Here is a 21,020-nt window from a genome sequence, read left to right as displayed (position 1 = left end):
CCGACTTTGTCCCACATGGTATACGCGACTTCAAAACTCCACGTCTTTGTTATTTGTCAGAGAGATATTCCACACATGCACAAAGATATTTGTATAGATATGTTCACTGAAAACCCAAAACCCATCACTAGCAGAATAGTTTTCAAAATTATGGTAAATCCCTACTATGAATCAAGAAAACTTATCTTCAGGAATTGAAAAGCTCTATGAATGATTAAGGAAAAGTTATACAAAGATACATAGAAAATACTAGAGGTCATCTCTGGGCAGATTGTAGAATAAGGGAATTATAATTGAGATGTTCTCTTTTCTTATTTTATACTTCTATGTTGTTTGAACATACTGTATAATAATCATATACTATTAATATATACTTATATTTCCTTTTTTTCTTAATTTCAAATATACTTCAAGTATACTACTGTATACTCACTACGATGGCTTTATCAAGTTCTTGTGTTTCTGGGACATTGTATTTTGGGGTTTTATTTTTATTTGTGGGGGTTTTTTGGTTTATTATTTGTCATATAAAAGTTTAAGACAAAGATAATACCTTTGTAGTTTATATTCTTTATTATTACATTATAACCCTCTATACCCCAATTAATTCCTTGAGATTTGGATTCCACATTCTAGAAAATTGTAGTATCATTCCTGTTTTCATCTTGTTTGCATTTGGTGAGTGTGTTTTGCCTCTTGTTTCCTTTGTACTCTTTTTTAGTTATTGTGGTGTGCTTCTTCCAGATCTTACAGAGCCTTGACTTTAAAAGTATAACTGAAGCCAGAAAGTTCATGGATTCAATGAAACTCTGAAACAATGAAATATGGTTCAAACAAGTTCTTTGAAAAGCTACATGCTTAGCTGGCCATAATGTCTTATTGGACAGATAAGGTAAGCCATCAGTGAAATTTTACATACTTGTTCTCTTTAATTGAAAGTAAATGTATACCCATTATTTAACTTGCCATTTTAAAGTTGAATTTATGTGTCAGCCTGTTTTCTAAGGAAGGAGAAGAGCTTTCCTAATATTTAAGGATTTGTTTTAAGAGTTTGAAGAATTGTTGATTTGTAAAGTTGACACAAGACTTCTTTCTATAGGAAACTATTTAAACTGTTTATGGTATAAGATTGTGTGTGTTCTATGATGTGGTAAACCACAGCTGTCATAGGAGATTAACCTTAACCACCAATTATATCTCACTGTGATCTCAACAACTAGAGCTAATTAATTCTACTTCTTTAAGGGACTGTGCAGGTTACCTAAACACAAAACATAAAAATATTTTCTTCTTATATAAACTACCTTTAATAAAATACAAATGACTCTAACAGATTAAAAGATAAGAAAAAAAATCTCAATTTGCCATGTCAGTAAGACTAGTATGATTCAACAAAAATGTAACATGTGTATCTTATGGGTTATTTTCAAAGAAACTGCAAAAGATGAAGACTGACAATCAGGAAAAAAAATTCCACAGATAGATCTAAACCTCTTTCACCTTGAGACTCACATCTGTTGCCAGGATAACTGAGCTGGAAGAAGTTCAAAAACTGTCTACCATACTTAGCAAAAATCTTTATCCCCATAGAAACTGAGACTTGTTACACTGAGTATGTCTCCAAGAGCAAGATAAAATGGTGAGCTAAGTCTCTCTCATAGTCCAAGCACCAGGAAAGACCTTAGAATATAGCAGTGACATGTGTAAACACTGCCCTCCTGAACTTACAGTTTAATATTGTTGTTTAATCGCTAAGTCCTGTCTGACTCTTTTGCGACCCCATGGACTGAAGACTGCCAGGCTCCTCTATCCATGGGCTTCTCCAGGCAAGAATACTAGAGTGGGCAGCCATTTCCTTCTCAGGGTGTCTTCCTGACCCAGCGATCGAATCCATATCTCCTGCATTTTCAGGCAGATTCTTTACCGCTGAGCTACCAACGAAGCCTTACAGATTAATATATTAATACTTGCCTGTTACCCTGCTCTTGCTGCCCAATTTGGTACCATTAGCTACACATAGATATTTAAAGTTAAATTTAATAAAGTTTAAAATCAGTCATGCTAGCCATATTTCAAGTGCTAATGGACAACATGATGACTATAGTTAATACTAATATGCCTTTCCTGGTGGCTCAGAGGTTAAAGCATCTGCCTGCAATGCGGGAGACCTGGGTTCAATCCCTGGGTTGGGAAGATCCCCTGGAGAAGGAAGTTGTTGACAGAGTAGATCCTAAGAGTTCTTGTTACAAAAGAAAGAGATTTTTTTCTTTTTTTTTTTCTAGTCATTTTATTTATTTATTTATTTTTACTTTACAATATTGTATTGGTTTTGCCATACATCAACATGAATCCGCCACGGGTATACACATGTTTCCCATCCTGAACCCCTCTCCCACCTGAGATGATGGATGTAACTAAACTTATTTGGGTAACTATTTCACAATATATATCTTAAACTTACTTACACAGTACTGTGTGTCAATTATATCTCAATAAAACTAGAGAAAAACAAATTTAGGACTTAACTAGAGGTAAGTCCTATCTATGAGGTGAAAAGAAAGGAAAGGGAAAAATCTATGAGGTATGAAGTAAAAAGAAAGGAACAGGAAAATCCAATTCTTTGCTATCTCTTTGTAAATTCTGAGACATTTAATACTGAAACACATCATGTAACTCTTGCTCAGCATCACCATCCCATGGTTATGGAGGGGGCCACAGTACATCTATACCCTTGCTAGAGCTATGAAAGAATTTCAGTATATTTAAAAGCGCAATACCTTGCATACAAGAATTGCATAATAAATATTTGGACAGTCCCTGAGAGGTGCCTATATACCTGAATTAGTGCAAGCTTCCAGTAATGTTTTTCTTTCTGAGCCTAGGTGATCTAGCCAGCATTTTACTCTACAAGCATCTGTCCATCCAAGACCACAGCTGCTCTTCATCTTTTTTTTATTACTATACCAGGCCATGCAAAATGAGCACAAGCAATCTCTCCTCTGTGTTACACTTAGGTAAGGTGGGAGGACCAACACAGCAGGGTTGCTGGGTCCTCTCCCCTAACCCATATGCCTTGTCACTGAGTCCGAGTCTGGTTATACTACCAGAACTCACAGGAGAGTTACCCTAGCAGGGCAGGGCCTTTGCCATTGCATCTTGCAACGTGACCTCTACTGCTCGACTCCCATCTTCATCTCCCAGCTCCCATTCTTAGACCCACCCAATCTGTCTGACATGAATGTGGGTCAAGTTTTACTTCTCCTCAGGAGGTTCCTCACCCAGTGTAAGTCTGACATTGATTGTATCCTATAATAGCTGCTGGTCAATTGTAATGTAGCTGTGTCCGTATAAACTTGGTCAGAATTGTTCATGTTGTGGTCCCTTGTGCTAAGTGATACATATTAATCAATAACTACGATGAGTTGAATTTCCATGTAAAATATCTTTAGGAAGTTCATACTATGATTCAGCTTTGACATGAAAAGCTGCTATATATGAAGGAAGGAATGGAAACAACAATGGAACACAAGTGTGAACTTAGTAAAGCCAAACTTTGTCATTGGAAGAATGACTGAAGTTCTATATTTTATTGCAAAAAAACAATAATCAAGTGCTTTGCAGGAACTAAAAAAGAAAGACACCCACAACTAAATGAATCTGTGTTACATTCTGTTACTGCTGCTGCTGCTAAGTCGCTTCAGTCGTGTCAGACTGTGTGCAACCCCACAGACGGCAGCTCACCAGGCTCCCCCATCCCTGAGATTCTCCAGGCAAGAATACTGGAGTGGGTTGCCATTTCCTTCTCCAATGCATGAAAGTGAAAAGTCAAAGTGAAGTCCCTCAATCGTGTCTGACTCTTAGCGACCCCATGGACTGCAGCCTACCAGGCTCCTCCATCCATGGGATTTTCCAGGCAAGAGTACTGGAGTACGGTGCCATTGCCTTATCTGTCTGTTACTGAGATAATGGAGAACTGACAATCACACCTAAGCAACATATGTGAAGGGAGAGGAAACTGCTCAGACCATCAGATGGATGAAGGAAAATTCAAAGCAATGAGAGGTTGATGTGATTGGTTTGTGCATGCAATGGGACTAGCATTAAGGGACCCAACACTATTTTGTCTTCTAATTTTGAACAAGAACCACTTAACTTCCAATAAAAGTGATTTAATTGATAAAAACATGAAATTTAACTTAGACAAGTATAGAAAACCCTAGAGAAACTCCAGTATTCTTTCACATGCTTAGAAATTATATTATGAATATAATGAAATCAAGAAATCAAAATCATGAGTTTGAGTAACAAAGAGTGGTTTATTACTGTGTTGCTATGCTAAATTGCCAATGGCCAAAAGTTTGGTTCCACACTTAAAGAGTGTAAAGCAAAAAAAAAACAAAAAAACAAAAAAAATCTAGAGTAAGAAATCACCCCCCAAATAAACATCACTTCCCCCCCAAATAATTATTTGTGGCAGCTGAGTGATTAAATCCCATCAAAGAAACTCCAAAGAACCTAAGTAACCCATCAAGCATGTTAGTTCTGGATGCTTTCGAGATGTGTCTAGACAGTTCTAGCAAGAACAACAAAATGATAGCACTAAAACTGTTGGTGGATTGGAGAAAAATTCCAAAGAAAACAACGGAGTATTTCTTTCAAGAACTGTTGCATCAGCAAGGTTTCTGACATATGCATTTATGGATGTGATTCAAAAGTCATTTAGAAGAGTCAGACCATGAATGGGAAGTATTTCAGGAATGCTTTAACCAATCAGCTTCATTTATATTTCCCTTTTAAAAGGAACGAGTGACAAATTATTTTTTAAACTATGCTAAATAAGTCTAAAAGAGCTCTTCAATATACAAAATGTTGTTTAATTGGAAAGATGCACTGTGCCATGGTTTAATTTGAATTGTTTTCTCTAAGTAGTATATAAGATAATGGTGCACCTTACAATAGGTAGGACCTTTAATTCGATGAAATTCTATACACTTTTCTGCTCATTGCTTTTCTAGCTGGCTGTAACAGTTTAGACAGCCATAAGGACATACAATAAAGATGACCATTTCAGTGGTGAAAATTAAACCCCAGGCTCTTAATCCTGACTTTGTTGAGACCATTGCACTTCTCAGGGAATCTCCAGTGCATACTCTAAAGAAGGCTCATTCTCCTTCAGCACCAAAACACGATGTCTCTATTGAGCTCTCCTTAGGAATCAAGAAGAATGGAAATCTTTGATGACAAAGCAATGTAACGGCCCTTCACATATGCCACAAATACACCCAAGTGGCTGACATTTTTCCTACATTCAACAAGCTTTTTGGAGCATATTTACTATTGTCTAGATATTACAGTAGCCAGATCTCATTTTAAGGAAATTTAGTTTTGAAGTGATCTTGATGTTTTTGCCCCAATTGACCGTTTGTCAAAATATTAAGCCTTGAGATGTTTAATTAGAAAAGCATGTTTTCATAGTTTTATAATCTGTGTAATAAATATAACCATGTAAAGGCATAGCAAAACGTAGTCTTTCTTTCACTGAATGTCACTGTAGCCACAGAAGCAGCCTGCTGACAAGCCTGATAAGGCTATTTTTAGCATATCACCTTTTTAGAACATTTGTGATTGTTAATTATGACCATTTGGAGCTCACAGATGGTATATGAAATTGTAGTGTTCTGTTTTAGATAATGAGGGTGGTGATATAACAAATAAATCATTGTGAAACAAAAGGACAAAGTTGGTGCACAGCATGGTGTATTGGTTATTTATTACACACAGTACCTTGCCTGTTAACAGTGCTTTCTAGTTGATTTCTAGCCACTGTTCCATCTGCCACTCTGGTCTTCTGTTTACACAACTTGCTACCTCTCTACTTGTAACCTCTGGTCTCTCCTTTTTTGCAGCTCCTGAGTTCCTCAGCTTACATTTCAATGCTAAAGAATTAGACACAACCCTGCCAATTGAAATGATTTTCCACAGCCTCCAACAAGCAGTTTTCCTTCAGTTAGTACATTCTTCACCCCGGTTCTCTATGCCTTCTGGTCATTGCCAGTTACACTCCCACCAACAATTTCTCTACGTATAGTGATTATTTTCCTTTCTTCTGCCTATCAAAACTCTGCCAATCCTTCAAGATACACCTTAGATCCAAAGCTCTCTGCACAGCATGCACTGACTTCACAAACTGTCATCATTTTCTTCCTTGAATTCCAAGTGCAAACACAGTAAGTGCCACATAATTTTATATGAAATTTTCCCTGATTGTGTCTTATTCCCATGGAGGTCTTAGTTCAACCAGTTGACAAAGTTACGAACAACAGAAAGCCTAGATGCTCTTCTGTGGCTTCCTCCACCACACCAAATAAAGATACAAGTGAGACAAGGAAGAATCGGTGGTTAATAAACACCTGTTGAGTCTCTAATACAGAAATAATTTCCAACTGAATATTCAGAAGATAACACTTTCAGGTCCATTTTCTTAAGGTAGAAGAAGCTGAATCTAACAGCTGGTGTAGAATGTTGACTCTGATGATGTGATAAATAATCCCTCAGAAATTTACAATTCTGTAAACTGTCAAGGACCCCTCCAAGGTGTGCATCACAGGATCCTGAATTTCCAGGGCTCAAATCACTAATTTAATAGTTGGAGCTTTACAAGACCAAGGAGACTGAGCAACAGAAGGAAGGAATCTATTTGGGGGTTACCACTAGCAATTTGTTACAATATTCAGTGCCCTGTTCTGTATTGATTTGGGCATTTGGCATAGTGTTTCAGTTATATATTATTCACTTGGCATTTTGATATTTCTACTGCTGAGATAAAAGCCTCAGGAAAATGGTATACAAATTCGTATAATGAGATATAAAAAGTTACTTGATAGAAAATTATTAGGAGGTTTGATCAGTATATTATTTACATTTGGGATACTTAAATTCAGAAAAACAAGGTTTGCTATGAACTAATGTACATTTTAAAGGGAGGGAGGGAGAGAGAGAGAAGATAAAGGATCCATGTTAAAGAAGACAGGAAATCCAATCAATGAGAAGGAAAATAGCTTACAAATTAACTATTGCGTCCCTCTGTCACACTGTCTTGATATGTTATCTGTCTCAATGGCTCTGATTTTGATGGTAAAGGAAAGAACTGGAGCCTCATACTCCTCCTTGGGTGTCTGCATCCCTTTTGTGACAGTCTTTTATTTTGAACCTGAAGTTACAATGTGTACAAAATACTAGGATGATAAAGGAGATGAAACTTCACTGGAAAGTTTAAATTAGATAGCCAAAGTGGCAAGTAAAGTCAGCATGGCTTCTGACCCAACAACTCTACTGTCCTAATGATTTCTGATACTTCATATTAGATCAGTGTTGCCAGGGACCTGACTTTCTAGAAAAGCCATTGGTAAGAGAAGGTAGGGCTATCCAAAAAAGTGCCCTTTATACCCTCTTTTCCTTCTCTTGTTTTCTACTTTGACCTGTGTTGCTCCTATTTTTCTAAGTAGTGTGGGCACCTCAAAATAGAAACCGTTTTTTTATGTCTGTGAACGGATCTTACAATGTCTGTATTATGCTAAGCAAACTGAAATGCAAAATGCATACTTGGTGGTTGACTACTAGTTTGAGAGAAGTTAATAAATTATATGTATAAGAAAAAGAAGAAAGAATAATCTGACTATTATAAATCTAGTTACTTATGAACAATTCTCACCCAGAATTCATCCTAAGACACTTATTTGAAAACTCTTTGAGATCTTCCACCTCAGGGACTTTAGATAATTATGGAGATACATTAAATTTTAAGGTAGGTAGAATAAATTTTATTTATTTTGTTAATCCCCTGCCTCTTCTTTTTTCCTCATGTTAATTCACTAACTACTCATACACATTTTTTTTACTCTTTTCAACATTCATACTTTCATTCAGCTTTCCAGAGACACTAGATGAACATCTAAGTTCTGAGCCCTCTGAATGCCACCAAGGATATAAACAAATAAGGCATGTTTCAGGCTACCCAGGTGGTGCAGGGGTAAAGAATCTGCTTGCCAGTGCAGAGATCCAAGAGACTCAGGCTCCATCCCTGGGTTGGGAAGATCCTCTGGAATTGGAAATGGCAACTGCTTCGGTACACTTGCCTGGAAAATTCAGAGGAGCCTGATGGGTTACAGTCCACAGGGTCACAAAGCATCAGACACAAATGACCACACAAACACAGAGTTTCTTAGTAACTATCAAGTAGCACATGAGAGAGCTTTTGTGCAACTGAATAAGGTTAGGACTGCTATTACAGGAAACTAATTTTGTGCAGAAGCGTTTGATAAGTCACGATCAACTAGAATACTACAATTTCCCATTTTATTCTTGCTGAATATATACTGTCACTCCAGTCATTCTTTAGAGGACAACATGCATGCATGCTCAGTCTCTTTATCATGTCTGACTCTTTGCGAATCACACAGACTATAACCCACCAGGTTCTTCTGTCCATGGAATTTTCCAGGCAAGAATACTGGAGCAGGTTGCCATTTCCTACTCCAGATGATCTTCCTGACCTAGGGATCAAACCCATTTCTTGCACTTCCTGCATTGGCAGGTAGATTCTTTACCACTGAGCCACCAGAGAAACTTTTTAGAGGACAAAGGATTCTATAAATGGAACAACAGGTGTGTGAATGTCATGTGTAATTATGTCCTATTAATAGAGGTTTCCTTTTCTATAAGATTTCTCATGATTGAGTGCTTGGTACATGGTTTGTTTTCTAATTATAATTAATCATTTTTTACTTGAAGGCATTCTGGTAACACATTTCTGCCACTATTTTTAGATCTATGACAAATCATATATTCTGTACTAACTCAGAAATGTTTTTCATTGAATAGCTCTCATCAAACACTGCTTGAGAGAAGATACAAATAGTCTCATGTGATCCCAAGGGTTGGCTTCACTTCAAAGAGAGGAAATTTAAGCCCATTATACCAACTAACCCATCAATGAGGGCTGCAGGGAGGGCAATCTTAGGTCTGTTGTAAAGAAGACATTTGCTGTTGTTTGGAATGGACTCTGACCCCAAAATGTCTCCTTATAGAGTCATTTATTGTTGATTTTCCTTCAATAAAAGATGATCTTTTATTTCTGAATTCCTTCCTGTTAAAATGTAAACAATACCGAAGAGATCCAAATTCACACCAAAGTAAAAATAATATCAACTGATGTCAGCTCTTACCTGAGAAAAAATTGTGTGATTCAACTGACTTTAAGAACCTGGAAGAATTTATCCTGAAAGGAGGAAAGGACAAACATTTGTGAGATGCTGAGGACACATTTCTCTTTATTTGCAATTTGCCAAGGATTGAGGCAGACTAGAAAGTTGGCAGAATTTTCACCAACGTTTTCAGTCTTAAAGTCCATCCTTCCACCTGCCAATGTCCTGACTTCTGGGGAGGGAGGCTTGCCACTGACACCCAAGCCACGCACATAGTCAAGTCCTTACAGGAACCACAGTTCACTGTATGTCTGCTTATGTTTAAGTCAAGGGTTTAGCGGAGTTTCTAAAGTTCAATCCATTATGCAAACTCAACTGTTCTCAGTCCAGTTACCTTTCTGATAACCCGGGAAAGAGAAACCACATCTCCTCAGATCTTTCCTGAATTCCACTAACACGTTCTGGGCTCTTCAATCTACAGAAGCACTAGAATATTTATTAAATGGGTGAATAAGTGAAAGAACAAAGAAACAAAAGAAGGCAAAATATGGTGGAAGCAACCTGGTAAGCAAATGGTTTGGGAAGCAGACAATCTGATTTAAATATAATCACTCTCTGTGACTGCTCAATAGCTATAAGCTTTAAATATCACTAAAGATTCTTCCTCTTTCAGATCCCTTCACTTGGTAGGACATACCACAACACTAGGAATGCCTCAGAGTAGTGAGGACAGTTGCATTAAAAAGTGTTGATTCTCACTCTACTTTCACAAAATGGTTTGGGTATAACTGTAGCATGACTGCCTGGAGGTTCCTAGCCTTCCTGCTTATCTCATTGAGAAGAGGTTTATGTGGTGGTGTAAGGCATTATCTATACAGCACTCCCGCTTCATTGTGTGTGCTTTTACCAGCTTGTGAAAAGTGAAAGCATTGCCATTATGTGGTGTTCTACGGGAAAACCTCTCTTTTCACAGAATACAGGTGTGTGGGTTTGGAACAAAGTAGTTTCTGCTGCACAAGTGGTGACTACTCCAAATGCCTTACGCTTGGATTTATCACACAAAGAACCAAGGTTACACTCTCCATAAAATAAAAAGCCTTTTTTGCCAGCTAAAGTTCATTCTATGCAAGCAGAGTAAGAGGGAATTTGATAGAATCATAGCCAGAACATTCAAGCAAAACAATTACTCTTGCCTGAATTATTCAGGATAAGGTATTTCTCCCATTAAATAATGGCTTTACCAGAGTAATTTAAATAGCCCTATCAGAATCTCTAAGTGAGAACTTATTTGATGAATAGAGATAAAAGACTTAAGAAAAGAAGTCTAATTTTTCAATTACTAAGGAAACATATAGTTAACTAAAAATAAATAAGATGTTGAAGCTCCCTTAAAAGCGGGGCGGGCGGGGGGGAACTAACAAAAGATACGGATCTTTCAGTATCAAGCAATACAGAATTGTTTATGGTCTTAATTTACCTGAAGAATCTTTTGCCTTCACTTAGAAGACTTTCATGTAGTTAAAATCAATCTCTTACACTCCCTTGGACCATTTTGGTGATTTTTGACATCCTACATATGCAAAATCATTTACTCAAAGTGACTAGAAAAGCGGAAAAATTAGAGTTTCATGGTTTACGAATTGGAATTTATACAGATTTTACAGCTTTGCTTTTAAAGAAAGGAAAATGTTTTCTGCAGTTAAAAAATCACTTCAACAGATGGACCTATCTCCTCTATTTTTATTTCTAGTTGGCTTACGGGTGAATTACCCTGGACATAGTTATAAATTTGAAATTATAGGAACTGCTGAGGGGTGATTTTTTTCTGGCTATAAAATACAATGAGGACACAGCTGCAGCATCTAGAAAGTGAGGGAAGCTAAAACCATAAAAATAATACTGTTTCTTCTTTGTTTTGGATGCAAGAGTAAGCTTCTCTGGTTTCCCATTATTTATAATGATTAATCTAAGGCCACATTCCCAGAAGAGTAATTAGCCAGTCAATTGCTTCAGTGTGAATCCAGCATTTCTGATTAAGTGTAACTTTACAATTAGAAGTGGCCAAACATTCAATAAAGCATAGTACAGTGTATCTTTTTATATTGAGGGAGAGAGGCTATGGGAGGAGGCAGAAAATATGATAGGAATAAGTGACTGATGTAACTCCATTGAAAAGAGGTATTAGGACAATTGTGAATCATCTACTGAATAGAAGTCAACACTGAAATTCTATCTATTTATCTTTCTATATATGTGCTTCTATATATGTCTGGTTTTTACATGTATTTGACCTGCTACTGCTGCTATATTTGGCCTACTACGTGCTCAATCTCTAACTATCTACTTCATACTTTATCTTTGGCAAATTTTTTTTCATTAAGAGCTAACTCTTCTGACATTTGATATATTTCCCAACTTTCCTCACTATCTCCTAATCAACTCCTGTATATTGGTGTCAGTAGCAATGCTCTGAATAGGCATTTTCAAAACATATTAATCCTCTGATAAAATTCTTTAAGAACATATTCCCCAGTAGCCACAATATCTAGCTACAGTTCTTTCATATGAGGCTCTTCTTGGATTGGATTTTGCCTACCCTTCCAGTTTAATCTTGCTCCCTTTTTATGCCTTATGCTCTAGCGATACTAACAGAAATGGTAGTATTAGAAATATCTGTAGCAATAACAGTGACCATTTATGGAGCATCAATTACATGAGAGATAAAATATTAAATAGTTTATCTCATTTAATAATGTTTATAATATCACCACAGGGCAGGTATTATTATTCCCATTCTACAGTTGGAAGAAGTGGGGCTCTGAGACATTAAGTAACTTGTTCAAGTACCCACAGGTAGTAAGTAGCAGACCTAAAGTTCTTCTCTTACTCTCTTTGTTTTAACTTGAATAGGCCACAGTGCTTCATGTCCTTAGAGTTTTTCACATTTTCTTTTATCTTACTATGGTACCATTCCCTGCCTTGTTCACCTTGTTCACTTTAGAAACTCCTGCTCATTTTTTTAAGACTGTCTCTATGAAGATCTTCTTTGATCTGCCACCCTGGAAAAGGTAGTCTTCCTCCTTGTCTTCCATAGTTCTATCCCAGACATATGCACATATACACCCATTACTATACTCTTCACTATGCTTTATAATATTTATATACATATGGAAATAGCTATCTCTTTATTAAGCTGTGACAAGCCTTCATTAATCTTGAAACAACAAAAAAAAGCACTCAATAAATTTCCATTAAATTCATAGAGAAATGTATGTATTTCAGAGCAATCGATGCACTGTGTTGGTAGTCAGGCCATGGATCATCAGAAGAGTTTGTAAAGGAGAAGAGCACTCCAGCAGCTTTGTAGGCTGTGATCAGAATCATATGTGATTTCTGATATCTCTTGCTCTCTTCACAGGTTCATAGCAAGTCTGACTGCAATTTTTTTGCCAGCTCTAGGTTCTTGCATTATCTCATGCTTTTATTTAGATTTTCTAACACTGAATGGAAACAGTGACAGACATTATTTTGGGGGGCTCCCAAATCACTGCAGATGGTGACTGCAGCCATGAAATTAAAAGACGCTTGCTCCTTGGAAGAAAAGTTATAACCAACCTAAACAGCATGTTAAAACGCAGAGACATTACTTTGCTGACAAGAATCCATCTAGTCAAAGCTATGGTTTTTCCAGTAGTCAAGTATGGATGTGAGAGTTGGACTATAAAGAAAGTTGAACGCCAAAGAATTGATGCCTTTGAACTGTGGTGTTGGAGAAAACTCTTGAGAGTCCCTTGGACAGTCCATCCAAAAGGAAATCAGCCCTGAATATTCATTGGAAGGACTGATGCTAAAGTGGAAACTCATACTTTGGCCACCTGATGTGAAGAACTGACTCATTGGAAAAGACCCTGATGCTGGGAAGGATTGAAGGCAGGAGAAGGGGATGACAGAGGAAGAGATGGTTGGATGGCATTACCAACTCAATGGATGTGAGTTTGAGTAAGCTCCAGGAGTTGGTGATGGACAGGGAAGCCTGGTGTGCTGCAGTCCATGGGGTTGCAAAGAGTTGGATACGACTGAGCAACTGAACTGAAGTGAACACTAAATACCTAAGAAATGTGCACCTGTTGGCTGGCTTCCCTCTCATTTTACTGTACTTGGATCAGGTGATCTCAATTCTAAGAATATTTTTTTAATCTGTCAGTAAACAAATATTTTTCACCTAATATTAGCTAGGGACAGCTAGATAAACAGAAACAGACAGAAGTCTTTGGTTTTTATGAAGCATATGGTAGTCTAGTAGAAAAAAACAAATAAAAAAGACATTCTACAATTCCAGGTGCACTTTCCTACTTCTTTACTATATCTCCTTCTCCAGGAAGAGCTATGACTACACTTGGAAAATACAAAGCAGTTTAAATTTTGGCTAATTCTACACAAATATATCTATACTGGTGTTTTATTCTACACCATTATCAGCTTCCTGGGGAAAAAAAAGAAAATAAGAAATAGGGACGTGAAAAACAAATAGTAATATAACAGATCTGGTGGTGGTGGTTTAGTCACTAAGTCATGTCCGACTCCTGTGACCTTGTGGACTGTAGCTTGCGAAGATAACTTTTGTCCATCAGGTTTCCCAAGCAGGAACACTGGAATGTTGCCATTTCCTTCTCCAGGGGATCTTCCTGACCCAGGAATCAAACTCAGGTCTCCTGCATTGCTGGTGGATTCTTCACCAATTGAGATAACAGATCTAAACCTAATTATATCAATAATCACATTAAATGTAAAATGCCTAAACTCCCCCAGTTAAAAGGCAAGGATTATGTATGTTGCCAATACGAAATGTACTTTAAACATGAAGATACAAATAGGCGAGTAAAAAACAGAAAAAGAAATAGCATGCCAATTCTAACCAAAAAGAAAGCCAGAGTGACTCTGGTAATATCATTTATTACTCTCTTTCTCAGAGAAAACAGTGGTTTTCAGGGATAAATAAGGTCAGTTTACAATGTTAAAGCAATAAATCTCCAGGAGGACAGAAAAATTCAAACAAACTTCAAGATATATGTAGAAAAGCTGGTAAAAAAAAAATGCAAGGAGTAATTTAAAAATTCACAATTAAAAGCAGAGATTTCAATATCCTCTGACAATAACCAGGAACAAGGAGATTGAAAATATATCACCAACCAGCTGGCCTAATTGACACATTTAGAATATACCACTTAAAAACAATAGTATACACATTCTTTTCAAGTGTATAAAGAAATCTTACCAAAATATACCATAATCTGACTGTTAAAACAAGTATCAGTAAATTCAGATTATCCAAGTCACACAAAGTATGTTCTGTGTAAAATGGAATAAAAATAGAAATCAATAACAGAAATTTCTCTAGAATATTCCAAATATTTGTGAACTAAACAACATTTCTAAATAACCAAATGGATAAAGAATACATCAAATGGAATACAGAAAGTATTTTTTTGACCTGAATGGAAAGGAAAACACAGGATATGAAAATTTGTAGGTTGCCAATGAAAGAAAAATGTATAGTACTAGAACTGTGTATTAGAAATGTAGGAAGATCTTAACTCAATGACCTCAATGTCTATCTCAATAAACTAGAGGAATAAAGGAGCAAATGGAGTCAAAGTAAACAGAAGAATGGAAATAATAAAAATCAGAATGGAAACCAATGAAACAGAAAACAAAGAAAAAACATATTTTTGAGATCAATAAAATGAAAAAAATATCTAGACAAATTAGGAAAGAAGTGATAAGACAAACATTACCATTGTCAAGAATAGGGGAGGTGATATCACTACTGATTTCACAATGCTAAAAGGAAAATATCATAAATTTAACAACTCAGATAAAATGGACAAAGTATTTGAAAAATACAATACCAAAGTTCATTCAAGAAGAAATAAACTGCATATTTATAGGGTTCTTTTTTTTTTCAATTTTTTACTGTGGTAAAATACACATTATCGTAAAATTTACTATCTTAATCCTTTTTAAGTATACAGTTGAGTGGAATTCAACTCTTTCATCTTTCATAATGTTGTACAATCACCACCATTCTTCTCCAGAATGCTTTCATCTTGCAAAACTGAACTCTGTACCCATGCAATAATAATTGACCATATCTCTTTTCCCTTACTCCCTGGCAACCATCATTATACTTTCCATCTCTATGATTTGGACTGCGCTAAGTGGAATCATACAGTATTTGTGTTTTTGTGACTGGCTTATTTCACTTAGCATAATGTCTCTAAGTTTCCTCCATTTTGTAGCATATGTCAGAGCTTTGTTCCTTTTAAAGGTACATTTATTGTATATACTGTATTTTACTTACTCATTTATCCATAAATAAACATTTAGGTTGCTTCCATATTTTGCTGATGGAAACAATGTTTCAATGAACAATATCTCTTCAAGATCCTGCTTTCAATTTTTAAGGGTATATACTTAGAAGCAGAATTACTAGGTCAGATGATAATTCTATTTTTAATTTTTTGAGGAACCACTATACTGTTTTCAACAACAGCTGCACCATTTTCAACTCCCATCAATAGTTGCACAAAAGTTTCCATTTTTCTATATCATCACCAATACTTTTTATTTTCTGTTTTTTTAAAATAGTACCCATACTAATGGTTGTTGAGTTTTAGGAGTTCTTTATACATTCCAGATATTAATCCTGTATCTTAAGTATAATTTGTAAATATTTTCTCCCTTTATGTAATTGCTTTGTTGCTCAGTTGATAGGGTCTTTTGATGTACAACTGTTTTTAATTTTCACAAAGTCTAATTTGTCTTTTGCTGCTTGTGACTGTTCTCTCCCAACAACTGGGCATGCACTATACTAGTTATCTGTCACTGTGTAATAAATTAATCCAAAATTTAGCAGCTAAAAACAACAAATATTTATCATCTCATGGTTCTGAGGGTCAGGAATCTGGGAATAGCTTAAGTATTGTAGTTCAGATTCAGGTTCTCCTTAAGGCTACAGCTAAGTTTTTGACCAAAGATTCTGTCATTTCAAGGCTCAAAAGGGGAGGACTCACTCCCAAACTTGCTCTCTTGGGCCCTTTTACAGGACTGCCCCATGACACAGTAGCCAGTTGGCTTCCTCTAGAGGAAGTGATGCAACAAAGATTTATAGAGAACCTAAGATGTAAACCACAGTTTTTGTGTGTGTGTGTGTTTTTTTTAATAAACTAACCTCAGAAGTGTATTTTATTCATGCTATATCCTATTTATGAAAAGTGACTCAGTAACTCCAATTCATATTCAAAGGGAAATGATTACCCAAGATCACAAATATTAAAAGGTTAGAGTCACTGCAGTTTACCTTGAAGGCTGCCTACCATACACACATAGAAGTCCTCAAATTTCACTTTTAAAAGGTCAAGATTTAAATAATAATTTCGACATTTGATTTTTCTAACTTAAAAGCACATCAGATGCCATTATTGCATTTAATACTGTGAATCCCCAAAATACTTTTTTAATTTTCTGAGCACTGGGAAAATCTGACACTAGATTTCCTAGCACACCTAAAATTTTAGAGCAAGTATTTAATTTAGGGCTGATCAGAGCAGACAATGTGATTTAAAGACATCAAGTAATTCTGTTGACAAAAACTGTGTATCTCTTATGATAACTTTTACAATTATATCCTCATTTTATTTGATCTGAAAGTCCTACTTTCAAGTCATCTGTTTCATAAATTAGTAATATTTAAGTATCTACCAGTAGCTAAGTTTAAAGCATTATGAGTTTAAAACATTATCATCTTTAAAAAAAAAGTTATCATCTTTGCCTTTAAAAACTTAAATTTAGTTAATAAAATATAAGCAGCAAAATAATGAAATGTAAGTAACATAGTAAAATAGTGGTGAAATATAAGTAACACCAAGAGGGAGGAGGGCTCCCTAAATGATCTTCAGCAGAACAGTTCCTTTCTGCTTAAGAAAATAAATGACTAGAAGTTAATAAAAAATAATTGAAAAATAACTCTACCATATCTTTACTCTCCCTAGAATCACACTTAATTGGATCATGGAAATGGAAAAAAAATTTAACTAAAATAGAATACCCTTTCAGCAGGAGCAGTAGGCTGCCCACTACCACCAGGTTCATGAGTCCACGTGAGTTAACTCATGACTGTTCTACCACTGTGATGCTCAGTTACATAGAATGCCAGGAGAGCCAGCAACATCACTAGGATAAACATGCAAAAAAAGAGTCTATATTAATGTCTGTCAGTGTAAAACCAAAAGAGATGCATGTTACATTTCTTATGGATAAATGTGACTCTGTCCCTATATTAGTATGAAACCTTTATTCTTCAGATCAACTAATCTAGTCATAATGGAAATACCATGTGGATATATGTCAACATCCTCTAAAAAACATAGCTAGTATATAGTAACTACAAGAAAAGATCCTGTGGCAACTAAGATTCATGATCTCTAATGCAAGTTCCACGTCAATGGATGGAGTCTTGGGCTGCAAGGACAGAGGAGCACAGTAAACGGAAAGAGTGAGGCAGGAGAGACGGAGGTTACCATCACTAAAAGTGACTTCTTTTACACACACACACACACACACACACACACACAATACCCTTCTAAAATTCAAAAAAGTTAAGAATAATCAACTATATTTCCCTGAACATAAATGATTTTATTTCTCATAACATGATAAATTTAAAGGGATTCAGAAATGCCCTTGAAAGGACTATTCTGCTTATCTCTATTTATTAAAGAGGTGTAGAATCATTAAAATCCTGATCGACAAAGCAGATGTTGAGAACCATTCTCACTCCCATACCACTATACAAGACTGACCAATAGAGCCCAAGCAAGCACCTATTTCATAACACAACTCATACAAGTACCTCCTCTTAAACTGAACTGTAGTATTCTCACCTCAGCAGAGTACAGTATACTTAAGATTTTCTTTTTATATTTTGAAAGAATTTATCTTACACATCTTGACAGAGTGAACCCTTTTCTTGCGAGAGAGTAAAATAGGGAAAGTAAACTCATTATCTTTGTAATTACAGCTAAATTAAAACAACTTTATGTCAATTATCTGACCAGGATAATAACCTTCACTCTCTACTTCACTTCTACTTGCATGTGTAGCATGTCTGTTTTCCAAGATATAAAATTAAAAATTAATAAGTATTTAAAAACAGCTATCTCACAGGAGTCTATGAAAATGGGTGGAATTTAAGATAGAAACAATGCAATTAGCTGGCCTCGAATTTGGCTAGTACAGCTATGTTAACACCATAGCTTTTTCAAAACTGTGCCATGAGGCCTGTAAGCTTAGAGAGTACAATGCCCGTGACCCCGAACACATGTCACCTCAAGAAAAGGTCCTTTCAAGTCAGAGGCAATCCCTTCACTGCACATGACCAGTCACCAGTTACAGGTCGGCGGAAATAACAGTCTTCTGTCATTTACCAAAAATTCCTTCTATAATAAATCAGAAAAAATACCGAATGCCTGGAAAGCCTGATCAACTGAGCTGGAGGGTCTGTTCACATGGGGTTGTTAAACTCAGTGTTATAATGAATCCTGCTGTAAAAGCCTAACCTTAAGCAACATGTGCAGAAACTCTGTATCCCTTAATATTTAGATCAATCAGAAGTCCTAAACACCTCTGTTCCCTCCAACAGCTTGTCCTACAAATTAGCACTTTCTCTTAACCTACATACTACAGCAAAAAAAAAAAAAAAAAAAAAAAAACCTAGTAATATTTTTGAAATCATCCTTGGTTGGATTTGGTTGGATTAGTAAAAGCATTCCTAAGACTCTCTGAAGGCTGTCTTTACACCTCAAGCTTAGAAATCTTTTCATGCACCTATTAAGTTTAAGGCTGAATTGGGTGCTGGCCTCAACTCTGCATTAGAGAAGTCTGCCTTTGACTCTATAACCAGGGATTTTTTTACCCTGGGGTTTTACAGGTATTCATTAACCCTTGACATTTTAAGCAAAACTTGGGATGTTTTCTGTGAAGAGAGTTGTTTTATAATAAAGAATTTGTTTGTTCTTTGTTCTAGGTTTCTGGCATGGAGCTTCTGAAACGGAATTTCCTGAGTGATGGCATTATCTTTGTTATTTATGAGCTCCTAGATCACCCCTTAGTTTACACTAATGAGATGACTCGGGATGAGAGTTGCTCACCAGAACAAATAGCCATATGACTGGGGCTTTAACCCAGCCTGACCTCTGAAGATGGAGGTAGGGCTAGAGAGCGAGTTTAGCCCTATGACAAGTGCTTCAATCAATCAAATTCATGTACAGAAGCACCAGTGAAAACTCTGGACATGGAGACTTAGGCAAGTTTCCTGGTTGTTGGTTGTTGAACACACTGATACATCAACATCCAGGAAGTGATGCATTCTCATTTTATTGGAAGAGGACAGTGGAAACTGTGTTTGAAACCATCTCAGCCTTGTCCCATGAGTCTCTTCAGTTGACAGGTCCTCACTTGTGTCTTTTATGATAAACTGGTTTAAGTGTTAACACTTTCCTGAATTCCATGAACATTTCTGAATTTGTGGCCAGTTGGTTAAAAGTACAGTTGCCTGGGAACCCCAAACTTGCAATGGACATACAAAGTGAGGACAGCCTTGTGGGGACTTGTGCCCTTAAACTTGTGGAGTCTGACGTTAACTCTGAATGGTTAACATTAGAACTGACCAGCAGTAAACTGGGCATCCATAAACTGTTGTCTGATTCCCAGAGGGCTATTTGGCCCAAACACTAGCATTATAAACCACTTCTATAGAGAGTCCTAAGAAAAGAGTTTTTCAAATGAAGGTAAAGTTCTTAAAGAGAGAACTAAGAAAGCTACACTAGCTATGAAGAACAGTCAGATGATTTCCACAAACTTGTAAAAGACTGGAAAAATGCTCCAGATGCTTAAAAGTCAGAATAAATTGTAAATCTTAAGCTTTCAAAACTGAGAAACAAAAATTTTAAAACTAGCCAAAAAGTTTTCCCAAGGCAGAAAGTTCAATACCTAACTCCTAACTTCTGTACCCAGCCCAAACTTTCCACCTTTATTCCTTTATCACCACTTCATCACCTGTTTCCTTCCATCTTCTCATTCTCAGCAAATAAGAACACTAGTTATTCAGGCATCAGTTCTGGAGTCTTCCTTGCCTCCTCTATTTTTCTCATGCCCCACAACTAAAATACCATCAAATTCTTGAAAATGTATTCAATAGCAGACAATACCTCACCTTCCACTGCAGTCCCCAAGAACCTTACAGGGAAAGGGACAGTCCAACAAAGTAAGCCTATCACTTCAAGGGAAAAAAATTACAAAATACTCAAATATCTGACTTCTTCACTGTGTTGTTGCTTGCAGAGATGGTACCAAAAAAACAATGGCAAAGAAAACTGTTCTTAACACAAATCCAACCAATGGCACAAAACTGCACTATTGATCTGTATTTCTCACTGGCACACACTCATGGTGGGAGGGAGTAAGGGAGAGGGAGCCAGTTTTCACTTAAGAATGCCCTTAATGAATCACTATCGATTTTTAATTTTAATGTTATTAAATATCAACCTTTGAGTTCATGTTTTTGTAAGACTCAAGATGATAAAAGAGAAAACATAAATAAAATACTTTGTTAAATGCTGAAATACACGTGTGCAATTGTTTGTGTTGTAAGCTCACTAACCACTTTTTCCATGGAAGACCATTTTAACTTAAAAGAATAATTGATAGACAAACTATCATCATTGGTATTGGCTATTTGCAGGTATTTTCCTGAAAAAT

At 36.2% G+C, this 21,020-nt stretch overlaps 1 long non-coding RNA gene across 5 annotated transcripts in view; it reads right to left on the bottom strand.

Moving 5' to 3' along the window:
• Positions 1–21,020, bottom strand: part of LOC132657297 (uncharacterized) — a 209,085-nt gene that overhangs the window by 20,854 nt on the left and 167,211 nt on the right. For 2 of the 5 annotated variants that reach the window (XR_009595228.1, XR_009595226.1), the window contains one exon: positions 9,225–9,277. The exons of 2 other annotated variants lie outside the window; for them this stretch is intronic. This is a non-coding gene — a long non-coding RNA (uncharacterized LOC132657297). Of the gene's footprint in view, positions 1–613; positions 8,136–9,224; positions 9,278–21,020 lie in introns of those variants that run through there. One more of the 5 variants, XR_009595224.1, reaches the window with a different exon arrangement.

This window comes from Ovis aries, chromosome 10 (genome assembly GCF_016772045.2).
Source record: "Ovis aries strain OAR_USU_Benz2616 breed Rambouillet chromosome 10, ARS-UI_Ramb_v3.0, whole genome shotgun sequence".
Taxonomy (NCBI): Eukaryota; Metazoa; Chordata; class Mammalia; order Artiodactyla; family Bovidae; genus Ovis; species Ovis aries.
The sequence above is the reverse complement of the archived record's forward strand: the minus strand, read 5'-3'. Positions and strand labels throughout refer to the sequence as shown.